Source organism: Dreissena polymorpha, chromosome 2 (assembly GCF_020536995.1).
Source record: "Dreissena polymorpha isolate Duluth1 chromosome 2, UMN_Dpol_1.0, whole genome shotgun sequence".
NCBI lineage: Eukaryota > Metazoa > Mollusca > Bivalvia > Myida > Dreissenidae > Dreissena > Dreissena polymorpha.
Genome location: NC_068356.1, coordinates 61,934,616 through 61,948,440, shown reverse-complemented (window position 1 = coordinate 61,948,440; position 13,825 = coordinate 61,934,616). Strand labels below are relative to the sequence as shown.

Here is a 13,825-nt window from a genome sequence, read left to right as displayed (position 1 = left end):
ATGCTTATCGTAAGTACTGCGAACCGTTTTATCAAAGAAATCGCAGCTAAGATGTCGTAAGATTTGTGCTTAAAGCTACGACTGGGTAAGACCACTCTTAGCGTTCGTAAACATGGCGGTCGCACGAGCTTTAGACGTTGGTAAACCAAGAGAGTTGAGAATGTTTCGAGAAAGAAAGGATTTTGCAATCTCCGTGATGGTGAAATGTTGATACTGTTGGACGTATTTATGTTTGATAACGTTAAAGATATTCGTTATATCATTCTCTGCATTAAACGTTAAATGGAAATGAAATTTGTGATGTTGAGATAATTAATTCGTTTAATAGGTAAGTATTTAGTCATATTTGTTCAATATTTATCAAAACAAATGTTTTATGGTTTCTTTTTAAGTAAAACAGTTCATTTGTCATTATATCTTGAATTTTAAAGGTTGAATTATAATTCGGATATTGCAATATTTCGGACGTTGCTATACAAGTTTGTTATAGACGCAATTTACTGATATACCTTTTTCGCATAAAGTTTTGAAGTTTTCGTCTATCTTATAAAGGCACTGTATGGTGTCTGCGATATCTGCCCCACCGATTATAAGTAGTAAACTTTGCAAACACAAAATTACCAATGTTCTGTCAAAAATAGATTTATGAATTTTACAGTCAATATACATATGAACAGCTGAGCAACATCAATCTCACACTGCACTGTGAGATACAGGGTAGCAAAGTTATATTCTGACCGAGTTGCGCTCTTGCCTAATGTTATTTTAATGACACTGAATCACACTGTACAATATCAGTCAGAGTCAGAAGTGGCTTAACTAATAGTGTAACATCATAAAACATTTGAATAAAATAGATGCCCCAATCATTCAACAAATTTAATTGAATTGCGTTTTCACATATTAAAGCTTAGTTTATTTATACATTGTGTCAAAATGGCCTGGGTCAACACACATGACACCTCTGTCTTTGACAGCTTTGGTTTGAACTTTGAAGGTATGACAATAAATAATGTGCATTTATGGATATACTATTTGAGGGACTATGGCTAGTATTGTGAAAAAGTGAAATACTACTGTAATGATCATGGAAATATTTTAGTTTCTACATCAATGCATTGCACATTACTTAAATATAATGTGTTAAATGCACATACATAATTTAACATTTTAATTTCTTTTAACAAACAGAGAAGATTAAATTATATTAGTTTATATCTGTAAAATTAATTTTATCTACACATAAAAGATGCAAATCAATGTTGAATTTATAATTGAAATTTATTTAAGATTACGTTAAGCTTATTAGCATCCTATAGCTACCTTAATAAACCATTTAACTGATGATTGTTCCAACTTAAACCTAGCTTTTATGAAATTTTCATTAGACCTTTCCTGGAAGAAAACCACCTGGGATACCTACTTGGCGACTCCGACTATTCGTTAAAAAAATATGTATAAACGCCCTTGCTTAGGCCAACAACAAATGCAGTGGTGAGGTACATGTACAACCATGCCCAGTCAAGTTGTTGGATTGTGGTTGAGAGCGCTTTTGGACTGCTGATAGTAGATTAAGGTATTTACAACATCTATGTTTATTTTGGTCATATTATACCAGTTAAAAACATTCAGTTATTTTAATCAACATATGGCACCATTTACCATATAATCATACAAAATATATGGATTGACAAGTGCAATGCTTAATATCTTTCTCTTTAGAGCAACATTGTAATCATCACATCTACATCACAATCATAACAATTTAGTGAATGTAAAAAGAGGGAAGCCTTAAGCATTGCACCGGGATGTCCACTCTTGTCTGTCCGTATATCTGTGGATGTGTTTTGCATAAATGAATGACCTAAGAAAGGAATTGTAGCTGTAAAAGTAATGTGTAAATATTTTTTCAAGTTTTAATCGTATATACGTATGTTGTTTGTTCTGAAGACTATTGTCTCTTTTAATGACTGATGGACTTGTTTGTGTATCTCTACCTGAAGTGGGGGCATCAGTGAGGAGACACATCTAGTAAAAAAACACATTTAAAACAGATTTTAAAGTTGCTTTTATGTAGGCACATGCATATGTTGATAAAAATGGATGCCGTAGATTATTGCAAATTTTGTTTTATTTATTCATTTATTTACCCATATTAGTCTTAAATTCAATTAAAATGCATAATAAACATCATTGATAATAAATTTGACATTGTAATTTAATCTCAACGGTAATATTTTTTTGTTTTACTCTATCGACAGGTGTCTACATAAAACTGGAGGATGTTTATTCATGAGACTCGATGAGTGCTGTCAAGCAGTGGATGCATGAATGCGCCTACACAACTTATGCATAGATCAGCAGGTACCACTGCCTGAACAACTTATTGAGGCACAGGAAGTGGATTATGTTGTGCACGGTGCCCCACAATAGGATAAAATGCAGCACTTATTGACATGATTAACTTATTTATGTAGGTGTTGTGTCATGCTCACTTATGCATGAAGTGCTATAGGTCAGCCATTGTGGTCTGTCTATGCCCGGCCTCATGCATTATCCACATTTAATGCTATGTTGATGAAAGTTAGTCATAATGTATTTGTTAATAATATCTAGGCTATCCTCAAGTGTGGTCAAAATCTTTGTAAGAGTGTTAAAATTGACAAGTTCTATGTCATTATTTTTTGTGGATTTTTAGCTCGACTATTATATATGAAATATATATAGTGGAGCTATCCTACTCACCCCGGCGTCTGCATTAGCGTTGGAATGTTAAAGTTTGCGTACCACCTCAAATATTTCCTATGTCCCTTGACATATTGCTTTTATATTTTGCTTACTTCTTAACCAACATGACCCCAACCTATAAACAAGAGCAGACAACTGTATCAAGCATTTTGTAAGAATTATGGCCCTTGTTTTACTTAAAATATGCATATTATTGATAAATCTATGCTAAGTTTGCGTACCACCTCAAGTATTTTCAATGTCCCTTGACATATTGCTTTCATATTTTGCATACTTCTTTACCAACATGACCCCAATCTATAAACAAGAGCAGACAACTGTAACAAGCATTTTGTAAGAATTATGGCCCTCTTTCCACTTAGAATATGCATATTATTGATAAATCTATGTTAAAGTTTGCGTACCACCTCAAATATTTTCTATGTACCTTGTAATATTGCGTTTATATTTTGCATACTTCTTTACCAACATGACCCCAACAACATAACAAGAGCAGACAACTGTATCAAGCATTTTGTAATAATTATGTTCCCTTTTTATACTTAGAATTTTTTTTTTTGAAGTTTTGTGTTTAGGTTCACTTTATTCCTAAAGTCTTTATTCCTAAAGTATCAAAGCTATTGCTTTTATACGTGCAACAATTACTAACTATCAAAAGGGGACTTTGCAAGCAAAGTTATTTGACTCTGACTGGCATTTAGACAGATTTATGGCCCCTTTTATACTTAGATAATTTAACATTTGGTGAAGTTTTGTGTTTTGGTCCATTTTACCCGTAAAGTATCATAGCTATTGCTTTCAGACTTGGAAAACTTACCTTTACACTAACCTGACATACCACAATGAACTCCACCCAAACCATCCCCAACGCCCCACCCCAGAATTCCCCCCCCCCCTCCCCGAAATTTTATTTTTTATTTTTGTCCTTGTTTTTATTTTTGAAAGATCAACTAATAAATGACCACACACCCACATTATACCCCCCCCCACCATCCCCCAACCCAAAAAGTTCTTTTTTCTTTGAAACATGGTAAAAAAAAAAAACACATATTTATTTATATTTATTTTTTGAATGACGGTCCAACCATCCCACACAAGCTATTGCTATTAAACTTGAAATAAAATCTTATTTCTTTGTTTTATGTCTTTACAAATGTTCAATAGATTGTGGAAAATATACCTGAACTCAGAATCGTCTATATTAAAAGTACAACTTCTTTAAAACATTAGCGATCAATATGTTTCAATCACTTAGAATGTAACTGTATTACCTTGACCTAATTGAATATGAATAATTTCCCCATAATGGCTTACGTTATACTGTCAAGCACTCTAATAGTCAAGCACGCTGTCCTCTGACAGCTCTTGTTTTTATTAACAACACAATTTTTACACTCAGTCATGCCTTGCTTATGATGATTACATAATTCCTTTATATTGTAACAAAGTGAAAATAATTTTTATTTTTATTTTTGTAACATAACAATACATGTACATTATTTGTTCAACAACTCTACAGCAAACGACCAATGAAGTGGAACAATATCTGAAAATGAAATACAATTTATGTTAAAAAAAGGTTTGTAATGCAAAGTGCAGCTAAATAATAGTATCATTCTAACAATAAGAGATTTATATACACTAATTTTTTATTTTTTATGCCCCCCTTCAAAGAAGAGGGGGTATATTGTTTTGCACATGTCGGTCCGTCCGTCCAAGAAAGCTGAAGCCTAGGATCATGAAACTTCATAGGTACATTGATCATGACTGGCAGATGACCCCTATTGATTTTCAGGTCACTAGGTCAAGGTCACAGTGCCAAAAAACGTATTCACACAAGGCTGCCACTACAACTGACAGCCCATATGGGGGGCATGCATCTTTTACAAACAGCCCTTGTTTTTAACATGTTTAACATACATTTGTGTAAATATAAAAGGGATACAAATTAGCATTCGACCACAAGCTCTTGGCCAGTAAAATGTATTCTGAGGTCATTATTTCTAATATGTTGTAAAATTTTTGTTAAAATAAAAATTATTTGCATAAAATCTATTTTTATACAATATTACAAATTCATGATCAAGCAACTAAATTAGTTAATCTATATTTTTTATGGAACTTACATCTTTTTTGTCTTCACTGGCTTTTCTGAAAAAAAGAAAAGAATATCCAGTTGATTTGTACAATTGGTATTGTGAAATTTGACGAACCTTTTTTAACCCATTTATGCATAGTGGACTTTCCCATCCTTCTAAATTGGATCAATTTATTTTCACAATTAGGGGTGTTTAGTATATTTATTTCTATATTTAGAATATTTCTTACATAAATTCTTTTAAGCAAACAGCGCAGACCCTGATGAGACGCCGCATCATGCGGCATCTCATCTGGGTCTACGCTGTTTGCCAAGGCCTTCTTTCTAGACGCTAGGCAAAAAATGGGTTAAATAACATATATTAATTAATACATCACCGTAATAACTTTATGAATGTAAGTGTACACATTTTTAGCTCATCTATTTTTTGAAAAAAAATTATGAGCTATTGTCATCACCTTGGCGTCGGCGTCGGCGTTGGCGTTGGCGTTGGCGTCGGCGTCCGGTTAAGTTTTGCGTTTAGGTCCACTTTTCTCAGAAAGTATCAATGCTATTGCATTCAAACTTGGTACACTTACTTACTATCATGAGGGGACTAGGCAGGCAAAGTTAGATAACTCTGGCGTGCATTTTGACAGAATTATGTGCCCTTTTTATACTTAAAAAATTGAAAATTTTGGTTAAGTTTTGCGTTTAGTTCCACTTTTCTCAGTAAGTATCAATGCTATTGCATTCAAACTTGGTACACTTACTTACTATCATGAGGGGACTGGGCAGGCAAAGTTAGATAACTCTGGCATGCATTTTGACAGAATTATGTGCCCTTTTTATACTTAGAAAATTGACAATTTTGGTTAAGTTTTGTGTTTAGGTCCATTTTATTCCTTAAGCATCAAAGCTATTGCTTTCATACTTGCAACACTTACTAACTATCATAAGGGGACTGTGCAGGCAAAGTAATGTAACTCTGACTGGCATTTTGACAGAATTATGTGCCCTTTTTATACTTAGAAAATTGAAAATTTGATTAAGTTTTGTGTTTAGGTCCACTTTATTCCTACAGTATCAAAGCTATTGCTTTCATACTTGCAAGATTTATGAACTATCATAAGGGGACGGTGCAGGCAAAGTTATGTAACTCTGACTGGCATTTGGACGGAATTATGGGCCCTTTATACTTAGAAAATTGAAAATTTGGTTAAGATTGATGTTTTGGTCACTTTACCCCTAAAGTATCATAGATATTGCTTTCATACTTGGAACACTCACAAACTATCATAAGGGTACAGTAAAAGGACAAGTTGCATAACTCTGGTTGTCATTGTTACGGAATTATGGCCCTTTTTTGACTTAGTAACTTTTAATATATGGTTAAATTTTGTGTTTCGATCCACTCGAAGTATCAAGGCTATTGCTTTCAAACTTCAAATACTTACATGCTATCATGAGGTTACTGTACCTGGCAACTTGAATTTTACTTTGACCTTTGAATGACCTTGACTCTCAAGGTCAAATTATTAAATTTTGCTAAAATTGCCATAACTTCTTTATTTATGATTAGATTTGATTGATACTTTGATGAAACTACTCTTACCTGACATACCACAATAGACTTCACCCAAACCATCCCCCGTGCCCTCCCCCCCCCCTCCCCCCCCTCCCCCCCCCCCCTAATTTTTTTTTTTTTTTTTTTTTTTTTTTATAAGATCATCTCACAAATGACCACCACACCCTCACACTATACCCCCACCCCACCCCCCCCACCCCCCCCCCAAATTTTTTTTTAAAAAGAAAATAGATGAGCGGTCTGCACCCGCAAGGCGGTGCTCTTGTTTTATTTTGGTATTTTGTGAAGTTACTTGTATCGAACGATTAATATGCATTACTAAATATGGAAATCAATCTTTATGAGCTGTCGAACATGCAAACATGTTACTTCAACGACAAGACATGTTGATAGAATGCATTTATTAAAACTGTGAAATGTATCTGTCACCAAGTAACTTTATAAATAACGAACTTTATGTCACATAATTAATATATGATAATGATACACATCGTTTTATGTTTTTTTTGTTACATTGACACACCTACAAAAATAAATGTGCTAACTTTATACTGTGTACTTGATTAAATATCTTACCAATTCATGTTCAACTGATGTGATGGATGAGCTCTCATTATTCACACATGCTTGTTGCTGTGCGCCTGAAAAGAAAGTACATAGTGTTCAAATTCAAATTCCAAAGATGAAGAAATAAGTGATGAATAGATACCAAATACATGAATATAAGTAATATACATACATGAACTGGACTGAAATGTGCCAAAACCACCATCTATCCCAACCAGTACCTCCGCTGGGAGAATGACTACTATCTTCAATAGAAAACAGCAAACAAACAATAAACGACAACGATTATTCGGTGCAAATTCGATAGTTTAATTACATTAAGTTTTAATGTATAATTCAAAGTACAAATTTAACCTTTTGCTTCCAGACTGACTTTCATTTTTATGTCCCCCACTATAGTAGTGGGGGACATATTGTTTTTGCCCTGTCTGTCGGTTGGTTGGTTGGTTGGTCTGTTTGCGCCAACTTTAACATTTTGCAATAACTTTTGCTATATTGAATATAGCAACTTGATATTTGGCATGTATGTGTATCTCATGGAGCTGCACATTTTGAGTGGTGAAAGGTCATCCTTCAAGGTCAGAGGTCAAATATATGTGGCCAAAATCGCTCATTTTATGAATACTTATGCAATATTGAAGATAGCAACTTGATATTTGGCATGCATGTGTATCTCATGGAGCTGCACATTTTGAGTGTTGAAAGGTCAAGGTCATCCTTCGAGGTCAGAGGTCAAATATATGTGGCCCAAATCGCTTATTTAATGAATACTTTTGCAATATTGAAGATAGCAACTTGATATTTGGCATGCATGTTTATCTCATGGAGCTGCACATTTTGAGTGGTGAAAGGTCAAGGTCATCCTTCAAGGTCAGAGGTCAAATATATGTGGCTCAAATCGCTTATTTTATGAATACTTTTGCAATATTGAAGATAGCAACTTGATATTTGGCATGCATGTGTATCTCATGGAGCTGCACATTTTGAGTGGTGAAATGTCAAGGTCATCTTTCAAGGTCAAATATATGGGTCAAAATTGCTCATGTAATGTCACTTCTGCAATATTGAAGCTAGCAATTTTATATTTGAAATGCATGTGTATGTCATGGAGCTGCACATTTTGAGTGGTGAAGGGTCAAGGTCAAGGTCATCCTTCAAGGTCAAACGTCATAAGGGGGGACATTGTGTTTCACAAACACATCTTGTTAAATCTTACATGTGACTGACTTTGTGTATTTTTCTATAATGTTTTGAAAAGAGTTAGGTAAGAGTCATGAGATTTAATTAGTTAACCTTAATGAATAATGTCCGTCCATTTCTTGATAGCTTTGTATATCTTGCGGCTACACAAGCCAATGTAGTTCACTCTGAAATTGAGAGATAGTTTTCAGATTCATGTTTACAACTGAACATTTATTCTAACGCTATTTACACTGGGTAATAAAGTAAATTTTATGCCGAAAATAAATACACAGTACTCATCCTTATGTACCCAGAATAGATAAATATATAAGGAAAGAAGTGGAAATTCAAAAGATGAAAATATAACTTGAAAATGGAGATAAATTTACTCTAAAAACAAACACTAAATTATGAAAATAAAATCATTTCTTCAAATTTAAGGCATATGAATAATGTATTGATTAAAAAAACTCGAATGTACTCGAATATTCTTCTACCACAAAAATAAAACATTATGATATACACACACACTAAAGATTTGTCAATTAAAAGGCTGACACAGACAGTCCATACGCGCGAAAATATGATTTCGTTATAACAAGAAAATAAATGCATAAATGCATACAAACATTTATATTCTTTGGTGTAAATTAACACTATGAATTTAAATAAAAAATCAGTATCAATAACGAGACAAATTGACAGATACAAACGCTAAAATATTTGAAGACATGAATGGATATATTTACAACTATCATAAGTAAATCATCACTATCATTTGCTACTTGCCTCCGTTAGCTTTGTCGGCCATCTTGATTTTTTGACAAACGCGGGAAATCGTGTGATATAAGATGAAGTTTTTCGACTGGTTCGCGATATTCCAGATCGTACGCTTAGCTAAAATCTTAGCTGCGACTCGATACTTACGACAGCGTTCATAAAACGGGTATTAGCGGATCGTAAATGAAATCTTAAGTGAAGGATTTAAGATAAGATCCGCTAAGATAAGATATGTTGATTAAACGGCCTCCAGAATGCTCAAAGATAGCGGAAATATTTCTTTTAAGTAATCTTTCTCGTTCTCATTATATCATTTTGTTTCCTTGCTTGTTTTGCATAATTTTGTGTATGTTTAATGCTGAGAATAAAGTGTTTGTGGAAATAATTTGCGAATATGCATGTAGCAATTAGCATTAACATATATCCTGCAATTAGACGTCCATGAAATATTTGCTTAAAAACATCTGTGCATACCAACTATAGAAAATTATCTTACCGGTGGCAGTGCAGTGCTCTTATCAGAATAGCAATATATTATATATAAAGTGTTTAGTTAAACAATATTTGTCAGACCTGTGATTATAATATGCATACTGATAATGTGAGTATGTGAATTTCTAGTTCAAATATATTCAAATAGGCGCATGTTTTTTCTTAATTTTATTTAACTTATTGAGAATCTCAAAGTTCTATAATATATATTTTAATACTATAACAATTTTGCATAGTCTCCCTGTTTTAAATCTATTTCAAATACCATCAACGTGATATGATGCGTCTAATAATCATTTAAGCAATACATTACTGATTTGATTGTTATACGTTTAAAGTTCATGCAAGTAGTTCATAAAAAGTAGGTAAGCGTATGCACATGTCGGATATGTAGATACTTGAAATAAACAGAGGCAACATTTCCAAGAACCATGCTCTGAAAAGAAAGATTAAAAGATTAAGAAAGATTAAAAGATATAAGAGCGGTAAACAGTGGCAACATGGAATTCCAGCTGTCAGTGCACAGTTCGGATTGGTTTATCGTTCAATCAATCACATATAACAGTTTTGAAGAAACATTTGAATTCATTCTTCAGTAAATTCGTTGAATTAATAAAAACACCAAATGCTTTTAAGGATGTTTGGCGATTGAATACATCAACTTATGAATAAACCATAAAGCTGACAATGCTGCACGAAAGAACTAGAACACATTGTCTTTAAGCGTCGAATTCCATTCCACACGTTTCTCTTTACTATTAACATACATGCACTACAAGCGAAATGAGCTTTGAAATTGTAATGATGCGATTTGTGACCTATCAAAGACGTTTTAACTACGTCTGACAGTTGTTAAACTTTTAATTAGATCCCAATTGATATTCGTTTGTATTGCTTTTTAGTGTGAATGTCAATGGTATGGGTTCTTATTTACACGTGTGGATTTTATCAATATTTTATGTGAGAGATTGACGTGTCTTATAAACTTAAAACACTGTTCGTGTTTTGTACAGGCGGTAGGTCATTAAATAAACGACTAGCGGAACTGAATTGATCTCCCGCTAATACTTATCCAATTTCATAAATACAAATATACCTTTTATTTGTAGGTATAATGCACAGGGAAAAGTATATGGGTCATATAAATAATTGTCGAGCAGGCCTGTGACAAAGTATGAATACCAATGCGGAAGACATTAAGTAAGTTAAGAGTCAAGTTTGGTCGGTTATGTTGCGCTAGTAAGATAAGATAAAGATATATTGAAGGACTCAAATTGTTGTTACCCTAAACTTTTAGTAAAACGCGATATTCTTTTATACCAATACAATACAAACGTTTAGTTCAAAGCTGCGCATCAACATATAATGAAGTGCAAATATATACTTGTACTAATTTAACATAATTTATGTATCTATGTCTAATGTGTCTTTTGTATAAGTTTTATAAATTGATTGCTATTCAAATGTAGTTGAAGTATTTTCAAAGATGTGTAAATTAAAAACCTACTTACATCAAATATGACTTTTGTCACTTATGATTTACCTTAAAATATTGTCTATTTTTTGTTGCATTTAACGTAATTTCTGGTTGGTTTTGTATTTTACGTTTTAAGAATTAGTATCTTTTTCATTTGCGTTTAAGAGTTTGTCAGCAGGAAGGCTGGACGTCTTCTAGACATGGACTAGCAACGCTGTCACACAATGAGAAGGAAACAACTTTGCGTCAACCAATATTATACACGTACCCATACACTTTATAAAGGAATGTAATGTTAAAGCGTAAGGGTAATCATGGTCGAAGAAGATGCCCTAAGGCTGAATCGGCTTACATGTTACGAATGTACAGTTAAGGGGTGCATTATCTATATGTGTAAAGCCATAGTAATGCCCCATTTCCATATCGTTATTGTCATTGAACTATGCAGGGCGGGTGTACAAGGAAATTTTTTACTTAGATGCAGATAAAAAGCTAAACTAGACGTATTACAAGATTACCATCCAGCTCGATAAACCACTTTAGATGACATTATAACTACAGTCAGCGGTAACGTAACCAAACAACATATGGAGCCTTCAATTTTTCCTTGTCAGCAATGTACGCGTACTTTATGCCGTGCTCAAAATAAACTTATTATTTATTTACACGCATGTTTGTTTTGAAGTAAGTTTGGTAGAAGGACGTATTTTAAATGAATTACTGCCCCTCTTTTCTGTTATTTTCAAACACATTTGATATACCTTTCTTGCATGTAGTTTAGCTTGGTTGTCAATGAAAATGACCTTCGTGAAAACACTGATATGAATTATACTGATATTATCGCAAAAATATAATTTTAGTTGCGTTGTCTCTTTACTACGGTTTGACATGTTTTGTTACAAAATAATCGTTAAATCCCCTCAATTAATTTGGTTGAAATAATCAGCATTATGTGTATACGAAAACGCTCAACGAACTTGTTCACCGTCTTATACAAAGGGTTTAGATTTCCATGTATCATGTTCGGTTTTTCTATCGTCGAGAAGATCACTGTCATACTGCAAGTGCCTTTTCTCTCGTCAAGAAGTTCACTGTTATACGGCAAGTGCCTGGTGGATTTACCTTTTACTCCTGGTGTATCGTGTACTAAGAAATGAAATATATTGCGCAGACCGCTTTGCAAGCACATGTTTTACGATGCATTGTGTTTCATGGACATCTTAAAAATATAAGTTCGATGTGTCGGTTTCCGACGTACCTTTGTGAAGAAATAAATATTGAGCTGAAATGGGATATCAATGAATCCTTAAACATATTCTTTGGTTGAAACGAGGACCGTTTCAAGTAATTTTGAATCTGAATATTTGCCAGAGAGTCTTAATCTTATTTTAATTTGCGGATATCCTCTCTGGGCAAAAGTGCAAACTATGTAAAACTGCTATGATACATAACATAAACTAATCGTTCTCAACGGCGACAACTGATAAGTCATAATCCGTCGACTTCGTCGTCGTCCGTTTCCCTAATTAACAACAAAGACAAAAAATTGACATTTAAAATAACTTATATAAGTATAAATATTAATTTTTGTTTTTATGCAATCACAGGCTGGTTATCAAATTGCTCGTTGAAAAGTTTTAATGGAGTGAGACCTTTCTCTTATATGACCATCATATAAATGGGTAAACATGTCAATTTAATGGTTACACTAAAACAATTAAGCAAATAAACCATTGTGTGAACTTATGATAACACAAATTAAATTTCATCAATTCCAATAACATGTCAGATCTTGTTCTTCGTTATGTTATGCTGGCAAAAATCAGTTTCAAACATGTGTTACTCTGATTATAAATCTTAATGTACCATGTTGTCATACATTCGCGTGGGTAACACAATCACTAAATAGCGCCATTGTTTATGCTGTGAATAAACATATTACAAATTATGATAAGTGATCAAAGAAATATAATTTTCCTAGTTTGAGCGCAGCAAATAAGAGGAAAATTATTTTCCTTTGCATAAGAAAGTCCCTATAGGATTTGCTAAGTGTATTGTTTTGGCGGGTAAATATGCTCGTGGAATAGCCATTCGGTTTTGCGATACGAACCAGAGAACACGTACATTTTCCTAATATTTTATTGAATATAAAATATTGACAAGTTTTTTCATGAAAATGAATGTCTGCAAGAATGTAGTCAGTTGTTGATTTTGTGTGTAAACTATATGAGCATTAGTTCATGTATGAGTTATGAAATCTATATCAAAATGTGAATTGTTCACATTTGTTTATTGTCATACGTTATAAATGTGTCATCTGGTCGTACGCATAGATACCAAAATACAAGCTGTATTTTCAATTTATATCGTTGCGTGTGTTTGTTGTTCATTTAGGAGACGTATAAGATATAAGGAAAAGAAAGTCAATTAAGTATATGCTAAGTTCCAAATGTTGTTGTCAGTGTGACTTTAATTAAATTATTCGTTGATTTGTTTATTGTACGCATAACTTGAATTAGAGCTAGTTTAGAACTAAATAGAAATACCCCCAAAAGTAAAGCAGGTTTTACTACCGTTTTTTATAAAATGTATAAAACTAAATAAATCTAAAATGGCATTCATGTGGAATAACACTTTCCGATGTATGACTCATCTGTGTGTGCGTAAGTTATACCTACTGTACTTGTGATATTATATGTGCTGTCATATACAGAATAAACCATATTTTGTAGAGGTATTCTCTATTAGCCTTTTTGTATAGGCAACGCATATATAAGTGTAGATATTTAGGCATATTTTTATAAGCATTTGTATCTTAAATTGTAAATTGTAAAGTTATTACTCGTACTAGTCGATATATATGTGCTCGCTACGAATAACAACAACTCATTCTAATACTATTGTTACTCAACAA

General features: G+C 33.1%; 1 protein-coding gene and 2 long non-coding RNA genes across 3 annotated transcripts in view; 2 read left to right on the top strand and 1 right to left on the bottom strand.

Moving 5' to 3' along the window:
- The window catches only part of LOC127869767 (A disintegrin and metalloproteinase with thrombospondin motifs adt-1-like), a 214,104-nt gene that overhangs the window by 176,260 nt on the left and 24,019 nt on the right, over positions 1–13,825 (top strand). The gene's annotated exons all lie outside the window — the stretch shown is intronic.
- On the top strand, positions 924–3,620 carry LOC127867288 (uncharacterized). The gene is made up of 3 exons (XR_008043420.1): positions 924–997; positions 1,389–1,576; positions 2,262–3,620. It is a non-coding gene; the product is annotated as an uncharacterized LOC127867288 (long non-coding RNA).
- On the bottom strand, positions 4,254–7,315 carry LOC127867289 (uncharacterized). The gene is made up of 4 exons (XR_008043421.1): positions 7,153–7,315; positions 6,990–7,054; positions 4,875–4,899; positions 4,254–4,294 (listed from the first exon to the last, which is right to left on the bottom strand). It is a non-coding gene; the product is annotated as an uncharacterized LOC127867289 (long non-coding RNA).